Source organism: Macaca nemestrina, chromosome 1 (genome assembly GCF_043159975.1).
Source record: "Macaca nemestrina isolate mMacNem1 chromosome 1, mMacNem.hap1, whole genome shotgun sequence".
In the NCBI taxonomy this organism is placed as follows: Eukaryota; Metazoa; Chordata; class Mammalia; order Primates; family Cercopithecidae; genus Macaca; species Macaca nemestrina.
In genome coordinates, this window is record NC_092125.1 from 215,565,940 (window position 1) to 215,585,284 (window position 19,345).

Here is a 19,345-nt window from a genome sequence, read left to right on the forward strand (position 1 = left end):
TCCTTCCTTCCTTCCTTCCTTCCTTCCTTCCTTCCTTCTTACCTTCCTTCCCTCCTTTTTAACTTACTCTCTCTCTCTCCCTTTCTCCCTTTCTTTCTTTTTCTCTTTCTTTTCAGAGACAGAGTGTCGCCCAGGCTGGAGTGCAATGGCACCATCTTGGCTTACTGCAACCTCTGCCTCCAGGGTTCAAATGATTCTCCTGCCTCAGCCTCCTGTGTAGGTGGGATTACAGGCATGCACTACCACTCCCAGCTAATTTTTGTATTTTTAGTGGAGACGGGATTTCACCATGTTGACCAGGCTGGTTTTTTGTTGTTGTTGTTGTTGTTGTTGTTTTTGAGACAAAGTCTCACTCTGTTGCCTAGGCTAGAGTGCAGTGGCACGATCTTGGCTTGTTATAGCTTCTGCCTCCCAGTTCAAGCAATTCTCCTGTCTCAGCCTCCCGAGTAGCTGGGACTACAGGTGCATACCACCACACCTGGCTAATTTTTGTATTTTCAGCAGAGATGGGGTTTTACCATGTTAGTTAGGCTGGTTTCGAACTCCTGACCTCAGGTTATCCACCCTCCTTGGCGTCCCAAAGTGCTGGGATTACAGATATCAGCCACCACGCCAAGCCAGGGATGCGAATTTCTAAGCTCTACCTTCTAGATGTCCTGATTCAGTGGGCTGGGTGGGTCCCAGGAAACCTCCATTTTTAACAATCATCTCGGGAGCTTTCAGTGAGTCTAGGAATTAAAAATAAGTTAGCTTTTCTACTTGTCTGCTGAAAATTCCTGTTCATTCTTGGGTGGTGGGTGAGCAATTCCTTTCAAGTTACATAATCAGTTCCTCTTGGTTACATACTCAAGGTGGGTAACAGAATGGGAATGAAGTCCTGGGTGCTTTGTATAAGTAAAATTATTTAATTTTCCCAGTAATCTGGAGAGGTAGTTATTATCATTGCCCCCAAGACAATGCCAATGGACTGAGAGTGACAAATCCTGATTTATAACGTTTCTTGCTGCACAGCCCATTGTCTTCATCTAGAACCTAGAGAATGAGGTATGTGGGGCAATACAAATGATTTTTCCAGGGGTAAAAAATGCTTTGTTGAGGCTGATGAGGGGCCAGGCTACCATTCCATTGGTAGGGGTATGAAGCTCATCCCATCTCACGCTCACAGCCCATTTGGGGAGAGACATGATTGTTATCCCCATCTGACAGCAAGGGTAACTGGACCTCCAAGATTATGTCAACTGTCTTGTAAATGGGGCCTCAAAACCTTGTTTGCAGAGTCCAGAGTTTTACAAACCTGACTTCATCTAGCAGATGTGACCTCTTAGGAAGTCAGGTGTCCTCAGCCTGTCCCACTGGTGGCTGTCATATGTCATATGTCTTCATCCTTGAAGAAGGGGAGACATATGAAATGCCCCCTTGGTGAGATGTGACCTCGCATTGTCCTCTCAGATGCTACCAAGTTAGAAGCGTCTCAGCCCCTCTGACTGCTGCTTTCCACCTGATAAATGCTCGGTTGTTTCCCAGAGCCCTCTCTCTGTGGCTTCAGCTTAACCTCCTCAAGTCAAACAATCAGCATTTCCATTTGAAAAGCTCCTAGGCACTGGATGTGCCCGAACCAGCCTTGGGGTGTGGGGAGGTAGGAGGACCACTGGGAGCAGAAGACAGTCCAAGCCCCAGGGGAACTTAGTATGTCCCTGGTCCAGAAGACAGGGCATAAGCCTGAGATATGATCGAGCTGGTCCAGAAGACAGGGCATAAGCCTGAGATATGATCGAGCTGCCATACATCACAGAGGAGAGATGAATGAGGTGGTTTATCAGAAGAGAGGTCAGGAAAAAGGATTCCAGAAAGAAGTGTGTGGAATTGGATATTGATAAAGAAAGGAAGAGGCACAGACTGATTGATTTACTGATTCAAAAAACATTTACAAGATACCTACCATGTACCAGGCCATGTGTTGGGATGTCATAGGTTAAGGAGACCGCCTTGGCTCCTGTGCCCATGAAGACTGTGGTCTAGGAGACACCAGGCGGGGAGATGGTGGGGGTGCGGATGCTGGTTTGGGGAAGCTTCCATGGGAGTTTGGAACAGGAGTCCCCGCACCAGGCTAGGATGAGACAGTGTGGAGATGGCATTTGATGTGTTGGGAATGGAGGAAATAGCACGGGGAAATGTGAGAACAACAAAGCCTGGAGACCTCCAGGTTGGAGCTTGGGGCTGGGTGCAGGGTGAGGGGCAGGGCCAGATGTCCCCGATTTGATCCCTGGCTTGGCACTTCCTGTGACCTTCCCTTGTTTGAGGGCAGAAGTAATGCCTGTGAAACAGCTGAGCATAGAAGATGCCTTCATTAAATGAGGCTTCCTGCTGTCTGCCCTGCATTCTAGTTCTCGGTGAACACAGCCATCTGACAGTGTGTAAAAATGTAGGTTGCATTATTATTCAGGTCTGGCGAGGCCCACAGATCAGGAGGTGACTGCCACTGAAAGGTGGTTTTTTACTCGCTGGTCCCAAGAGAAGGGGGCACACGGCACCAGGCAGGACCATGTTGGGAAGCACTGGGTCAATCAAAGCAAGAGGGAGTGAGGCAGAAGCGTGGGTGAGTGAGGCTTTATGATGGTTTTTGCAGGAAGGAGAGACAGAGGCAGGGTAAGCAGGATTCAGATTGGCTAGTTGGAATACTTTCAGCAGGCTCAGGGCTGGCTGTCTTTAGTTGTCTGGTACCTGGGCCTGGGTTGATTAGAGGTGGGGAATACTGGACCAGAGTATGAGAGACCTTGGGAATCTGATGAAGGAGGTGGTTGGGGGATATGGGCTCTGGATTGGTTGGTTTGCATGTGAGTGATACACACTCAGGTAAGCCACTCGCTATTTCTAGGAACTAGCTCACCCTGGGAGGGGCAGTCTCTCCTGGTCAGAGAGGCCCTAGATGTGAAACATGAAGGATATGGAAAATAGGAAAATAGGCTGGGTGTGGTGGCTCATGCCTGTAATCCGAGTACTTTGGGATGCTGAAGTGGGAGGATCCCTTGAGCCCAGGAGTTCAAGACCAGCCTGTGCAACAGAGTAAGACCCCATCTCTATAAAAACATTTAAAAAATTAGCCGAGCACAGTGGCATATGCCTGTAGTCCCAGCTACTCGGGAGGCTGAGGCGGGAGGATCGCTTGAGCCTAGGAGGTCAAGGCTGCAGTAAGCCTTGATTGCACCATCACACTTTCACCTGGGCAACAGAGCAAGACCTTGTCTCAAAAAAAAAAAAAAGAGAGAGAGATGAAAATATAGATAATACAGAGAGACAGAAGAACAGACAAGAACAGGAACTTTGTGGTCCCTGACAGGCAGACGTCTTCCTTGCAGGGCAGCTGGGACGTGAGCTTTCGTCTCTACCCTGAGGCCTCGTTCCATCCGGCAGGTGAACATGACGCTCCTGCTAGTTGACTTCAAACTCCATAAATTACAGCTTTTTTTTTTTTTTTTTTTTTTTTAAGTCCCTGTTTGGAAAAAGTGAAATGAACAAATAAAGACAGGAACGAAATTAAAAGATAATTGGAAGTCTATATTGGGCTTCTGTGAACGTGCGTGCCTGCCGCCAATCTGGTCTCTCTGCGCGGGCAGGATAAATTGAGAACTCCTCAGTTGGCTCAGGGGGTGGATAAAACAGTCAGAGACAAATGCGTGCCATGCAAATAAAGAGGCCCATCTCTGTGTGATTAGCTTTGTGTTCCATCGTGCCAGTCCCCTCGCCAGTCAGCTTGTTCTAAGGGGCTGTGTTTTCCAAGGTGAAGTCAGACTCCAGGTAGGTGTGTCAGGTAAGGCCTTGAGTGGAGGGCAAGAGGCTGAGAGGACATGGGTGTGAGCACCTGCGGAGAGGAGAGGTAGGTCCTGAGGGGTGAAGATGTCAGAGAGAGAGGTGTGTGGCCTTTTACACACATATACACACATGCACCCATGTACACATGTACACAAGTACAAGTACCTATCCACACCCACACGCATACCCACACATCTCACCTTTTGAGTCCAGGAGGGTTCAGTGATAACTGAATTCTGGTTTGACCAATGGGGAGGCTGAGGCTGAGAGAGAGAGAGAGAGAGAGACAGAGAGAGAGAGACAGAGAGAGAGAGAGAGAGAGAGACAGAGAGAGAGAGAGAGAGACAGAGAATCCAGTCTAGCTGTGACTAGAATACAGGGCACCTGGCTGGGTCTGGGTGTTGGAGGAGGAGGTAAAAGATTAATTCCTACTCATCCAAAAGGTGCTCAGTAAGTATGTGGTATAGACCTTGTTTTTTTTTTTTTTTTTTTTTTGAGACAGAGTCTTGCTCTGTTGCCCAGGATGGAGTGCAGTTGCATGATCTGGGCTCATTGCAACCTCCGCCTCCCGGGTTCAAGTGATTCTCCTGCCTCAGCCTCCCGAGTAGCTGGGATTACAGGCAGGTGCCACCACACTCAGTAATTTTTTGTATTTTTAGTAGAGATGGGGCTTCATCATATTGGCCAGGCTGGTCTTGAACTCCTGGCCTCAGGTGATCCACCCATCTTGGCCTCCCAAAGTGCTGGGATTAGGTGTAGTCTTTATCACTCACACAGGGGGTCTCTCTTGATAAACTCTCCTGGACATGTCTTGGGGTTTGTTCACATCCCAGTGCTGCAGCCCCAGCTAGGGTGTGGTGCACCATCCATACTGGTTGTTAAAATGCTGAAAAGTTTCCATTCCGGTTGGTAAATAGGCACTGCCCCAACCCCAGCAGCCTGGCTGGCACTCCCCCAGGACCCCTTCAGACCTCCCCACTACTTATGAACTAGAAGCCAATGCTTGGCATTGCAAGGGTCCTCCAAACACTGCCTTATTCAGTTAAGTCAGTCTCACGCATTACATGGTGGTGAATGTATTGAATAGCTCTCCGCCTCTGCCTCCCCCAGGCCCCTGTTTTGTTCTGTTTAGGGAGACACTGGTGCAGGAGTAGCTACTCTGATGATGTTAACTCAGTCGGGATTCTGAGGCTGCAAAGGTGAGGCCAAACCGGTACAGCAGTGGACCGTCCATGAGGAATACCGCCTGCTGAGACTGGATAGCAGCTCATTCCAGGGGATCTCATCACACCATCCATTCATACAACCTCAACAAATAGCTGTCACGGTAATTAAGGGCACGGCACTTGACCAGACACTTTGATTCTGCCATCCTGTGTGGCTATCTCCCCATCTTACAGAAGAGGACACTGAGGCTTCCTGGAGGCCAGGTGACCTCCTCGCCCAAGCTCACAGCCTGTGAATGGCATGCAGGGGGTGCTCACACAGTTTTCTCTTTGACCTTGGAACCTACTTCCATCCAGCTTGCCCTGCTGCCTGCTGCCGAAGTGCACCTCCTTGGAACCCAAGGGAGAACCAGTGTTGTTCCCCAGAGAGACACGTTTCTCTTGCTCCTTTATGTTCTGGATAAGCAGAAACCAGGGGCAGGTGGTGTCAGGATTTTGGAGGGGGAGAGGCATACTGCAGCTGCCAGGAAGGGAGTCTGGCTTAGAAATGGAGTTTCAAAGATTTCGGAGTGCCAAGGGCATGAAGAAATGTCCTACTTACGATTGCCACCACACAGATCATTAGGAAATGGAATAATAGCATGAGCTTCGTGCCTGTGAATTTGATGGGGAAATTGAATGTGAAACGATTCGTGGGTGCTGTTGGAGATGGCAGAATGCATCCTGATTTTTTTTTCTCCTGGGGTGGAAGGAGTTGCAGAGCAAAGGGAACATCCTGAAGTTTGAACATGTGGGAATGACCTTCTGTCTCCCTGCATACTGAGACAGACTTTCACAGAGCGCTCAGAGCCAATAGTAATAGTAACACAAATATGAATAATAATAAGTACTAATTACTAATATTAGTAAATGCGGGCCAGTATTTACTAATAGCAAATTCCTATTTCTAAATTGTTTTAGTATTCTTCTTCTCTCTCCTCCTTTGCAATACCCCAATATTAGTATTCACTAATACTAATAGTAACTAATAAATACCGGCCAGTATTTACTAATAATTAACTTGTTATTTAGTAATTAGTGATAGTAAATTAGTACTAGCAATTAGTAATACTAACTTACTATTTGTAAATACGGGCCAGTATTTACTAATTACTAATACTATTTACTAACTACTAATTACTACTTTACTAATTACTAATTTACTACTTACTAATTACTATTTACTAGTTAGTATTTACTAATTTACTAATTACCATTTACTGATATTTACTAATCGTAAATGCTGGCCAGTATATACTAAGAGCTAAGGCTGCAGACATCATCTCCTTTAATCTTCACAGCAGCCCTGCAAGATTGATAAGATGTACCCATTCTACAGATGAGGAAATTGAGGCTCAGTCTCTTGTTCAGAGTCAAGTGTGTGGACCCCAAATCCATTCTTTGGAAATCCTTGCTACTCAAAAAAGTGTCACTGGCCAGGCATGGTGGCTCACGCCTGCAATCCCAGCACTTTGGGAGGCCGAGGCGGGCAGATCACTTGAGGTCAGGAGTTTGAGACCAGCCTGGCCAACATACTGAAACCTCATCTCTACTAATACAAAAATTAGCTGGACATAGTGGCCTATGCCTGTAATCCCAGCTGCTCAGGAGGCTGTGGCAGGAGAATCGCTTGAACCCGGGAGGCGGAGGTTGCAGTGAGCTGAGATTGTGCCATTGCATTCCAGCCTGGGTGACACAGCGAGACTTTGTCTCAAAAAAAAAAAAAAAAAAAAAAAAGAAAGAAAAGAAAAAAAAGAAAAAGAAAAAAGGAAAAGAAAAAAGAAGCATCACTTAGGAGCCGGTTAGCTTGCAGGGTCTTTATACCTGCCCCAGCCTCAAAAGGTCAGAATCTTTACATGCATCCCATCCCTGGTGATTCTTGGGCATGTTACAGTTTGTGAGATGCTGCCAGTGCCTGGATCAGCACCCCATTCACCCACAGTCCCAAAGATCAATCAATTGTATGACCTTGAACATCATTAAGAGCATGCTTTCTCTCACCCTGGGTCAGAGAGAGGTCAGACCTTTGTCACTGACCTCTTAACATTTGAGCTTCTGGATCAAACCTAACAGATGTCACTACTGATTATGAAAAAAAAACTTATCTGTGCCTCAGTTTCCTTATCTGTCAAGTAGGCAAGATGCCATCCGTCTCATTGAGTTATGGTCAGCAAACATGCTAGGATGCCCAGGAGGGCACCTGGTGCCTAGCAGGGATTTGGTAAGTGTTTACAGGATGGATTGAGAGGTCATAATAGACCCTACTGTTGTTGAGTGCTGATGAATGTGCCTTGCTGTTAGCTAAGGGCTTCTTCAGGTGCATTTTCTCTCATTTAAGTGAATGTTCACAACCACCAAGCAGGCACAGTTATCCTTGTTTTATAAGGAAGAAACCCAGGCACAGAGGACAGGATAAGTTACTTGCCTAAAGTTGCAGTTAGGAAACAGCTGACCTGGGATTCAAACCAGGAGCCTTCAGATCCAAGGACCTTGCTCCCAGCCGGGCTGTCTTCCCAGGGCATCCTTTGCAATACTCCTGACAGTCGCCAGCCCTGCTTGTGCCCCTAAAGCAGCAGGAATCTCCCTGGATCCAGTTGCCCATGGAGCCCCTTCCTCATAGCACATTACTCCTCTACACTCCTGCTGGCCTTTCCTGCAAACCTGATTCCCAAGCTGCCACTTACTGGCTCCAGGATGGCCACTGGCTCCCCGTGGTCTCTCCAATCAAATCTGAATGCCTTGGCCCATTCTCCGAGGTCCCCTCGATGCCCCAGCCTCATTTGTCACTGTTTCCAAACACCCGTTCTGCTCCAGCCAAGCTCATCCATTTACTGTCCCCTCGTCCCTGCTGTAACATGGGCCATTTCACCCACTCTCATGGAGCTCTTCCCTGAATCTCTGCCATTCAGGTCACTTTTGCAAAACCCCAGATCAAAACTGGGCCTTGTCTACAGGGGCTCAAGCTGGGGCAAGGGCTCTTCACTTATGCCGGGTCCCAGGCTCCTCTGAGGATCTACTGGAAATGATGGACCCTGCTGAAAAGATGCACATTCAGGTAATATTTCTCATGCGAATGATGGAAGGCCCCAGGCCTTTGGGGTCCTGGTTCAAAACTCCTGAGCCAAAGGAGGGAACATGCTGGGAAGCATGTGTTGGATCTGCTGTGGGTGAGAAATGGGTCACCATGACTGGCATGCTTTGAAGTGGGTGCTTTGGGTTTACTCCATGCAGAAAAAAAAGTGGGTGGGTTGTCTGGCCAAATGTGTTTAGAAAACATTGCTTTGCAATCTGCAAGCCTCGATTTCTTTATCTGTAAAATGGGCCCAATAAGACTTACTTTGATCTAAGCTGTAGTGATGATGGAATGACTTAAGGTGCAGTGAGGACCACACTGTCCTTTAGGCCCCTGTGTCCTGTGCTCTTTTCAAGAGACCCCCAACAGGGAGAGAAGCAGAGACCCTCTACTCTCTACCCTCAGTGGGGAGGGGGCCCCAGATGGGCTGAGAGCCTGGCTGAGTGTGGCTGCGGCTCCCAGCTCTCTGCCCAAGCCAGCAGAGAGAGGCTGTGGGAGGGCGTAAGAGTGGGCATTGCTGGGTAAGGAGCCCTGGCACTGATCTGACTCTTGCCTCTCCCAGAGACTCCAGGGCCAGTGCTGGCTCCAGAGAGGCAGGGCAGGTTTGTGTTCCACAGCCCTGAGCCTCTAAATGGAGCTAACACAGCACAGCCAGGGGCCTTGCAGACCCATTAGAGCTGCGCTGGCCGATTGCAAATCAATGCTCCGAAAAGAGACAGCCACCCAGGTGCAAAAGGTGGTGAGAGCTGCCCCAGCCAGGGCTGGAGAGAGCTGGAGGAGGGAGGGGAGGCTGCAGGGTGAGACAGCCAGGTAAGCGTGGGCCCAGGACTGGAGGGCAGCACCCAGCATTCACACGACCTCTGTTAGGGGTCAGATTCCTTAGAGCCTGGGCCTGGGGATGAAGAAACACATGGAGAACTAGCAGCTTTGTTGAGCATTTACTATGTGAGGGGCACTCAGTTAGGAACGCCATGTTCCTTGTCATTTCATCTTTATAACAAATCTGTGGTGGAGACAGGCTATGTGTTCACTAAGCCCTGGTTGAGTTTCCTTTTCTTGGGCACCCAATAAAACTATATTCTCCAGTCTCCCCTGAAGTTGCAAGGGTGGCATGTGGTTAAATTACTGCCTAGGAAGGGCAAGCAGAAGGGCCCAGCTGCTTCTGAATCCAGGAAGTAAAGAACCAGTGTGTTGCCTCCTCCTCTCTCTCCCTGCCGTGGTGATCTTGGAGGCCACATGTTCCAGATGGACCAGGGCCACGCAGTTCACCAGCAATTGTGACAATAAACTGGTATTGGGTTAAGCCACTGAGATTTCAGGGTTTGTTGGTTGCAGAAGCTAGTGTTGATTTCCTGGACTAATATACATTCCACTGGGTAGAAGTGATAGTTCCCACTTTGCAGATGGGAACACTGAGGTTCCAAGAGGCTCAAACTCACCCAACTGTCAGGCCGAGCCTCAGATCTGCAGTGGAACCCTCCCCTCTGCCTTATCAGGCCCACTCCCAGCCCTCCAGAAACTCACAGTCTAGCTGGGGGGACAACATCAGAGCAAATCATAATGAGCCATGACGGATGGCGCTGTGGAAACAAGGAGGAAAGAACTAGGGCTTTGGGGGAAGGATCTTAGAGCTGAGTTGAGGAACTTGGCCAGGAGACAAGGTGGGGAAAAGGCAGTGGAAGCAGAGTCCACCGGGTGCAAGGGCTCTGGGGCTGGTGACCACAATGCATAGGTCTACATGCAGGCAGAGCTCTAAGCACTAGAAAGGGAATGAGGTGGTAAAGTGGCCAGAAATTTCCAGTGGGATGGAACAACATGGAGATTCAGTGAATTGTAGGGTTTAAGACAAGAAAGATGGAGATAAGAATCCGGGAAGGACTTCCTTTGATTGGAACATTCCAGATAATGCCAGTTCAGTCACTCCCCTCATCAGCAGTCACCAAGAACCAGGAGGAAGTGACAGAGTGAACAGTTCTGGTTTGGAAAGAGAGGAGCTTAAGCTGTGTGTTTCATTGTCTGTGTCCCCCAGGTGTAACCCCATTATTTTGTCCCTCCATCCTGCAGGAGCGTGATTCTTTTCTGTGGTGTGTATTCCGAGTTCTGATTTCCCCGGTTCCATCATGCAAGATCATGCCCGAGCTCTGCACTCTGGCTCTGGGCACTGTGCTGGAAGGAGGCAGGGCTGTTTTTCACATGGTTTTAGTCACATCTGTCTAGCTGGCAATGGGTGAAGGCTGCTTATTTTATTCTCCACCTTTGGAGGTGCCATGTTTCCATTTCCATCACTGATAATGCTTGGATGTTGTGTCCCCTCCAAATCTCATGTTGAAATGTGACCTCCAGTGTTGCAAGGGGGCCTAGTGGGAGGTGTTTGAATCACAGGGGTTGATCCCTCGTGAATGGCTTGGTGTTAATGGGTGAGTTCTTTTTCTATTCGTTCACTAGAGATCTGATTGTGTAAAAAAGAGCCTGGCACCTCCTACCTCTCTCTTTGCTCTGTCTCTTGCCACATGACACGCCTGCACCCATTTCACCTACTGCCATGATTGGAAGCTTCCTGAGGCCTCACCAGAAGCTGAGCAGATGCTGGTGCCATGCTTGTACACCCTGCAGAACTGTGAACCTAATAAACCTCTTTTCGTTATGAATTACTCAGCCTCAGGTATTCCTTTGCAGCAACACAAAACGGACTAACACACTACTGCCTGAGAGCCTAGAGGAGAGGTGAAGCACAAGTGTTTCAGGGCAGAGCCTGGGCTTCCACTCTTTCTGGGCAGCTGGCTTGCTTTTCCAGTAATCAGAGCTTCTCAGAGCTGAGATAGGCCTTGGAGAGTCCTGGTCCAACTTTCTCACATCAAAGGTGGGACAACAGAGGTGACTTACCCTACAGTCAGCATAAAGGGGACTGAAGGCTGGGCATGGTGGCTCGTGTCTGTAATCCCAGCACTTTGGGAGGTGGAGGCGGGTGGATCACCTGAGGTCAGGAGTTCAAGACCAGCCTGACAAGTATGGTGACACCCCGGCTCTACTAAAAATATGAAAATTAGCCAGGCATGGTGGCATGCACCTGTAATCCCAGCTACTCGGGAGGTTGAGGCAGGAGGATTGCTTGAACCTGGGAAGCGGAGGTTGCAGTGAGCTGAGATCATGCCACTGCACTCCAGCTTGGGCAACAGAGCGAGACTCCATCTCTAAATAAATAGGACTGAAAAGTCAGCTTCAGGCTCCTGCTCTCTGCAAACTGTCCTCACTCCCCCATGTGCTTGTAGGCTGGAGCCTCCCCTCGGCTGCGACCCCAAGCCGAAAGTAAACTGATGATTTGGGAGGCCCCAGTGCTGTTTCACAAAGGAGAAACTGAGGCCCAATTGGGAAGTGACCTTGTCCAAGTTCCTCAGCTTGGAGGTGGCAGAGCTGGGATTTGAAGCAGGTCTGTCTGACTCCAGAGCCCACATGCTGTCCACTGAGCCCTGCTGCCACCCAGTAGGGAACTCAAGATGGTTCTGAAACCACAGTCCTCATCTCTGGGTAGCATCTGTGATGATGGGAGAGAACCTTTCTTAACCTTGCAAGGTTGTTGGCTGGGAAGACACCCTGAGACAAAGGCAGAGCTCCTGGACCCAGCTGCAGTGAGATTCCTGCATCATTCCCTTCTCAGTGGCTGCCCTCTGCAGGGGAGGGAGGTGACAGGCGTGAGGGCAGGCAGTGTGTGTGACAGGGTCTGGCTTCCACTTGGTGTCCAATAAACATTTGTTGAGTAAATAAATGGATAAATGAGAATAGACTGAGAGACGCTTTAAAAATTGCCTTGTCAACAAGAGCAAATAAATGCAGTACAGAAAGAGATTCCTTCGTTTAATTTCCGAGAGGCTACAAGCTGGTGTCATCAGGGCCAAGATCCATCAGGGAGGGCTGGAAGGTGGAGGGGACAGAGGAGGTGCTGGGGCTACATCTGGAGGGAGGGGACATGGCTTTGCAGAGAGATTCCTGAGGACGGAATCTCTGGATTTCTGGAAGGGAGGACAGCTCCAGCAAAGGCTCTAAGGTAGGAATGAGCAGCTGCATTTGCTGGAAGGTAAGTGATGTGGCTGGAGTAGGGGCTGTCCATTGGAGTGGAGCTGGCTGCAGTCTCTGAGCTGAGCAATCCACTCTTTATTTAAAAAAATATTATTTTTTTAAGTTCTGGGGGACATGTGCAGGATGTGCAGGTTTGCTGCACAGGTAAACGTGTGTCATAGTGGTTTGCTGCACCTATCAACCCATCACCTAGGTATCAAGCCCAGCAGGCATTAGCTCTTTTCCCTGGGACACAGGGAGGGGAACAACATTCTTTCTTAAAGCTGTTCTCAGGGCTACAGGGTCAAGTGGGTTGTGTTGAGTTAGATGTCAGATAAGGCTTAGAAATAAAAAGAAAAGAAAAACTGTTCTTAGGAAAGCTGAATGATTTGAAGACTTGAAATCTCCAAAAACAAAGTGAACAATCATTTCCTTCAAAACTCAGGGGACCCAGGGTTTGGGTCCCAGCACTGTCATGAAATCATTGTGTTTTTGGATGAGTGAGTCCTGTTGTCTGGGTCTCAGTTTCCCCATCTGTAAAATGGGTAGGGAATTGGAAATTTCTCTCCCATGATGCAAGATCCTGAACGTGTGTTCCACCAATGGGAAGCTGCAGAGGACAGTGGGTGGAGACCTAAGATTCTGTCGCCTTGAGGCCCCATCGAGGCCTGCTCTGTGGTGCTGGAGGCCATGTGGGGGTTCTCTAGTCAGTGTCCCATCCTCTGCTTCCCCTCTGGCCTTGGCTTCTGCTCCTACACCATTCCTCTAAGAGGCTGTGCTATTCCTTTCCTAGGCCATCGGTTCCTCTTGGTCTTCTGGAGACAGTTCAAGCATCGGCTACTTCATGTCCTGTAACTAATCACTATTAATTCTAACAATGAAAATTGTCATTAACATTTATTTCACCTTCACTATGTGCCATGCACTGTGCTAAGCACCTCATTTAATGCTCAACAACCCTGAGAGGTATTGTTATTATTATTACTATTATTTAGAAACAGGGTCTCACTCTATTACCCATACTGCAGTGGTGGTATGATCATGGCTCACTGCAGACTAGAACTCCTGGGCTCAAACAATCCTCCTGCCTTATCCTCTGAGTAACTGGGACCACAGGTGTGCACTACGATGCCTGGCTTTTTTTCTTTCTTCCCTTCTTTCTTCCCTTCTTTTTTCTTTCTTTCTTTCTTTCTTTCTTTCTTTCTTTCTTTCTTTCTTTCTTTCTTTCTTTCTTTCTTTCTTTCTTTCTTTCTTTCTTTCTTTCTTTCTTTCTCTCTCTCTCTCTCTTTCTTTCTTTCTTTCTTTCTTTCTTTCTTTCTTTCTTTCTTTCTTTCTTCTTTTTCTTTCTTTCCCTTCCTTCCTTCCTTCTTTCTTTCTACTTTTTTTTTTTTTTTTTTTTTTTGGTAAAAATGAGGTCTCACTGTGTTGCTCAGGCTGATCTCGAACTCCTGGCCTCAAGCGATCCTCCCACCTTAGCCTCCCAAAATGCTGGGCTTACAGGCATGAGCCACTGTGCCTGGACAAGTAGATATTATTACTCCTAGGTGGGAAAAATGAGGCTCAGAGGGGCTAAATGACATACAGTAAAAACCAGAAGTACCTAGGGGAGGGCCACCACTCCTCTGCAGTGCAAGGCCTGAACCTCAGGCTCTGCCCAGTAACCCTTCACCCAGCCTGGGCACCCAGCCACTGCCTCTCCCCATGGCAGGGTTAAAGTCAAGGCTGGAAGGTGACCCCAAGTAGCCCCAGAGCAGTCTTCTGGAACTGGCTTTTCTTGCTCCAGATCTGAATCTGAGGCAGCCATCGTGCTAAGTCTGGACAGGGAGGACGTGGAAACTGCTCTTCCAGAACCTTCCAGTTGCAAAATCTTCTGCCTCCATCGGCTGGTGAAGTAAAAGGGAGGCTGGTGCTGACATCTGTGATCGGCTGCACAGAACACCTGCGTGGGCAAGGGTGCGGCAGAGCCAGAAGCAGCAGAGGATTGGGAGTTGGGAGAACTGGGCTAGGCCCTGACTTTCCTTGTACCTACTGAGTGGCTTTGGCTTAGGCCATTGCTATTCCAGCCGCAGTTTCCCCTGTAAAATGAGTGCACTGGGTAGATCCTAAATAGCTCAGGTGTAGAGAACAGTCAACACAGCTGTTACCAAAGTTAATATTGACGCTACACGCATATGACAGGGAGAAGGGTGTGTGTGCGTGTGTGTGTGTGTGTGTGTGTGTGTGTGTGTGCAGAGCAGCGGGGAGGAGCTGAGGGCAGGGAAGAGTGCTAGATGGACAATCAGGAGACCAGGTACTGGTCCTGGCTACAGTATTGACTCGCTGTGTGTCCCTAAGAGTGCAGTTTGCCATCTCTGAGCACTTAGATCCTCATCTGTAAAATAAGGGACTTGGGCCAAATGACCTCCAGTGTCCCCACGACTGAGTCTGATTCTGCCAAGAGTTGTTTTGCTGCTGAAGATTAGCAGGTGGCTGGTGAGGTGAGCTCTGTCCTAGTGGCGGAGGCCCTGGGAATGGCCCTAGTTCTGCCTCTTGCTGGCCTGGGCCAGTCACATTGCCTCTTCCCAGGGCCAACATTGACCACAGCGGGCACATGATTGGGGGCTGAGGCACTTTTAGGGGCCAATGAAATGTCTTAATTTCTTTTCCAAATCAGAAACTAAAAAATAATATAATCCAACCTAGATTATATTTGTTTATACCACTGTAAGAAAATAGAATTCTTTTTATGAATCAAGGCAAAAGTGCTCAGAGACCCTGAGCACTTTTTATTTTTATTTATTTATTTTTGTATTTATGTATGTATTTATTTATTTTTAATGGATCAAGGCAAAAGTGCTCAGAGCCCCTGAAAATCACACATGGTCTGGTGTAATATCCCCGACCTGCCAGGGTGGTTGGGAGGAGGAAGTGAGAAGGTTGTGTGAAGGTCCCTGGGACACAGGAGGTGTCCCTAGAATAGTCACTGGATTTGGGGTGAGGGGTGAGGTAGCAGAGTAACGACCCTGCAAAGATGTTCACGTCTTTTTTTTTTTTTTTTTTTTTTTTTTTTTTTTTTTGAGACGGAGTCTGGCTCTGTCGCCCGGGCTGGAGTGCAGTGGCCGGATCTCAGCTCACTGCAAGCTCCGCCTTCCGGGTTTACGCCATTCTCCTGCCTCAGCCTCCCGAGTAGCTGGGACTACAGGCGCCCACCATCTCGCCCGGCTAGTTTTTTGTATTTTTTTTAGTAGAGACGGGGTTTCACCGGGTTAGCCAGGATGATGTTCACGTCTTAATGCCCGGAAACTACACTGTGTCCACCTACACAGAAAAGGGGAATGAAGGCTTCAGGTGGGAAACAGGTTTCTGATTGACCTTAAAACAGGCAGGCTGTCCTGGGTTGTTTGGCGGGGCTCAGTGTGACCACAGGAGTCCTTAAAAGTGGAAGGAGGGGCAGGAGAGTCTATCCGAGTAATGAGATGTGAGACGGACTCAGCCGGCCATTGCTGGCTCTGAAGACAGAGGATGGGGCCAGGATCCCAGGGATGCCGGCAGCCACAACAAACTGGAAAAAATGGCAGAAAATGGGTTCTCCCTACAAGCCTCTAGAATGGAACCCAGCCCTACTGGCACTTTGATTTTAGCCCAGTGAGAGCCACGTCAGACGTCCGATTTCCAGAACTAACTGTAAGAGAGTGTTGTTTTGAGTCACCAAGCCCACGGTAATGTGGAGCAGTAGCAATCAGAAGCTCACACGGGGGTGTTGAGCAAAAGTGACTGGGCAGGAACTTGGGCCCAGCTGAGGCCCCAGACTCTGTCACTGCTCCCTTGCGTGGCACCCTATCTGAGGAGGAGCTTGCCTCTGGGCCTGGCACAGGAAAGTGGAAGTGTTCCCGTGGAGCCTGAGGGTCAATGGCGGTGCAGGAGAAGCTGCTCACACTTTGTTTCTCCTAGCTTACTCTACCGCTTTGTCCCAGGCTCACGTTTCTTTTCTTTCTTTTTTTATTTTACTTTAAATTCTGGGATACATGTGCACAATGTGCAGGTTTGTTACACAGGTATACATGTGCCCTGTTAGTTTGCTGCACCCATCAACTTATCATTTACATTAGGTATTTTTCCTAATGCTATCCCTCCCCCAGCCCCCTACCCCCCAACAGACCCCGGGGTGTGATGTTCTCCACCCTGTGTCCATGTGTTCTCATTGTTCGACTCCCATTTCTGAGTGAGAGCATGAGGTGTTTGGTTTTCTGTTCTTGTGATAGTTTGCTTAGAATGATGGCTTCCAGCTTCATCCATGTACCTGCAAAGGACATGAACTCATCTTTTTTATGGCTGCATAGTATTCCATGGTGTATATGTGCCACATTTTCTTAATCCAATCTATCATTGATGGACATCTGGGTTGGTTCCAAGTCTTTGCTATTGTGAATAGTGCTGCAATAAACATACGTGTGCATGTGTCTTTATAGCAGCATGATTTATAATCCTTTGGGTGTATACTCAGTAATGGGATTGCTGGGTCAAATGCTGTTTCTAGTTGTAGATCCTTGAGGAATCGCCACACTGTCTTCCACAATGGCTGAACTAATTTACACCCCACCAACAGTGTAAAAGTGTTCCTATTTATCCACATCCTCTCCAGCATCTGTTATTTCCTGACTTTTTAATTATTGCCATTCTAACTGGATTGAGATGATATCTCATTGTGGTTTGGATTTGCATTTCTCTGATGACCAGTGATGATGAGCATTTTTTCATATGTCTGTTGGCTGCATAAATGTCATCTTTTGAGAAGTGTCTGTTCATATCCTTTGATAGGGTTGTTTGTTTTTTCTTGTAAATTTGTTTGAGTTCTTTGTAGATTCTGGATATTAGCCCTTTGTCAGATGGGTATATTGCAAACACTTTCTCCCATTCTGTAGGATGTCAAGCTCATATTTCTAGGAAGCAGAGACTCATCTTGGCGATCCCAATTCCTGAATCCCGTTTCCATAATCGCTCTCCAAGTTCTGGTCCCCTCTCACCCCATATCATTCAGCAGAAAACATAGATTCCCCCGAAGCCGCTTAGACTCTGAAAACCTGGCCTGCAGGGCCTTGTCCCTGAACACCTGGGCCTGTGAATCATCCGGGCATGGATGCTCTGGTGAACTTTCCCGGCCTCGGCACCTCCACAAGGACAGAACGTGAGCTGCTGCTTGGGTGTCCCAGAAGGGCCACGTTCCCTGGGAATCCTTCCCTGCCTTTCGGCCAGCTCCAAATCACCACCCAAGAGCAAGCTGCTCCCGCTGCACACTTCAGGAATTTGCTTATCGCCACAAACAAAGGCAGGCTCTGGTGCCAGCAGCCGGGAGGCCACTGGAGTCTCAACCTGAGAAACATCCGAGAGAGGTGTTGTTCTGCAGGGCCGCTCCTGGGGTGGGATGCTCCTGGTTGGCAGGGACTCTCCTCGCTGCTCTGAACAGAGCATGACCTGCAGAGAGAGAAGAGGAAGAACAACACTAGTGTCTTCCAGCTCCTCTCAAATCTCTAGGCCATTCAGGATGGCAACACTCATACCCACAGCAGCCCCTCAAGTTGGGAGAATTCTTCTCTCATACATTGATAAATTGCTAGACATTCCTGTGCCTCTGTTTTCTCCTTTGTAGAATGGGACCAAGAACAGTACCTGCCTCCTGAGAATTCTCTGTGTTAATACCTTAAAAGTGTGCCTGATCCCGCGTAGCGCTCAGAAGGGTTAGCCAGTAACATTGTTCATTCATTCATCTCTTGCATCTTACACATGCTCTGAGAACCCATGGTGCCAGGCCTCCAGGTTGGGGGTGTAGAAATGAATATGACATGACTCCTGCTCTCAGGGGGCCCATGGTTTAGCAGGAAATAAGCTACACTACTGTTTTGTAGGGCGCAACCAGTAATACAAACATGCCGTGGGGTGCAAAGGACAGAGGCCAAAATCTGCCCAGGAGGAGAGGATTGAAGAGGACTTGCTTATCCACGGCCTTGAAGGATGTGAAGAGGTTTCCAGCAGATGGAGAAAGCAGAAGGGAATTCTAGGAAGAGTGAACAGAATGAACAAGGTAGAGACATAAACATACCTGGGTACTAGGGAAATGGCCGGTCACACGTATGTGTGAGTGGGCACAGGCTGGTAAACGTGCCAGAAAGACAGGTTAGTTTCCACTCAGTGGGCACATTGATGACTTCCCTTGCAAGACACTTCGTGGAGCACTGGGGACACAGAGATAAAGACAGTCTTTGCTCTTGGAAATCACAAATGTAGCAGAGAGATTCATTCATTCATTCATTCAATAAATATGCATTGCACATCACATGCTGGGCACCAGGGATGCTGTGGCAAAATGGGTTTCAGTCCAGCCTGCATGGAGCTCACAGTCTGGGGTAGACAGACCTTCGTGGGATATTAACACACTTGAGGGAAGTGTCCTGAGGGGGGGTTTTTTGATGTCATGACAGAGAGGAAGGAGGGAAGGAGGCTGTTGGTGCAGTGGATTAGTGTTTTGCCTCTGAGGCCAGATGACCCGAGATCAAATTCTGGCTCTGCCACTTTCTAAGTTTGTGCCACTGGGCACATTGGCCTGATTACTTAAATTTCATGAGGCATCAATTTCCTAGATTGGATTCCTTTAGAAAGCAAAGAGTTTACAGGGAAATGCCTTTTGGATCAAGCTGTCAGGGGAGTGAAGGACCTAGAACTGGACAGAAGGAGGAATTGAACTATGACTCTGCCTTAACAGAAGCCTCAGCCTGCCTCCCAGAGGGCCATGACGGTAGGGTGGCCCTGCAGCCTTATCCCAAACTGAAGCAGTGCTCCTGATCGGACTGGTCATTAGAGATGGGCTTCCTGGAGGAAAGGATGTAGCCTTTAGGGTAGGATCTTTCCAAGCTGAAGGGAAGCCTGGGGAGAGACTCAGCTGTGAGCTAGCAACATTCCTGACAGCTGAAGGGATGGGCGTCTTGGCCCTGAAGGGGGTTATCTAACTTTGACGGGGGAGGGTGGGAGCGTGAAACACCACAGCCTCCACTACAGTCAGCAATAATCGCGTCTATCTCATTAGGATTGTCGTGAGGAATCCACAAGTGAACACATGGAAGATGTATATATTTAGCATCAAACACCAAGTGCAAGTCAGAGCTTAACAAATATCTGTCATTTTTATAAATGAGATATCTTATTCTCAGACAGAGAGCTTCCCACTTAGAGG

General features: G+C 48.4%; 1 long non-coding RNA gene across 1 annotated transcript; it reads left to right on the forward strand.

Annotated features, from left to right (window-relative positions):
- Positions 1 to 957: 957 nt before the first annotated feature.
- LOC139356914 (uncharacterized) lies at positions 958 to 18,486 on the forward strand. Its single transcript, XR_011609444.1, has 4 exons — positions 958 to 1,044; positions 4,921 to 5,137; positions 7,925 to 8,070; positions 18,024 to 18,486. It is a non-coding gene; the product is annotated as an uncharacterized lncRNA (long non-coding RNA).
- The last annotated feature ends 859 nt before the right edge of the window (positions 18,487 to 19,345 follow it).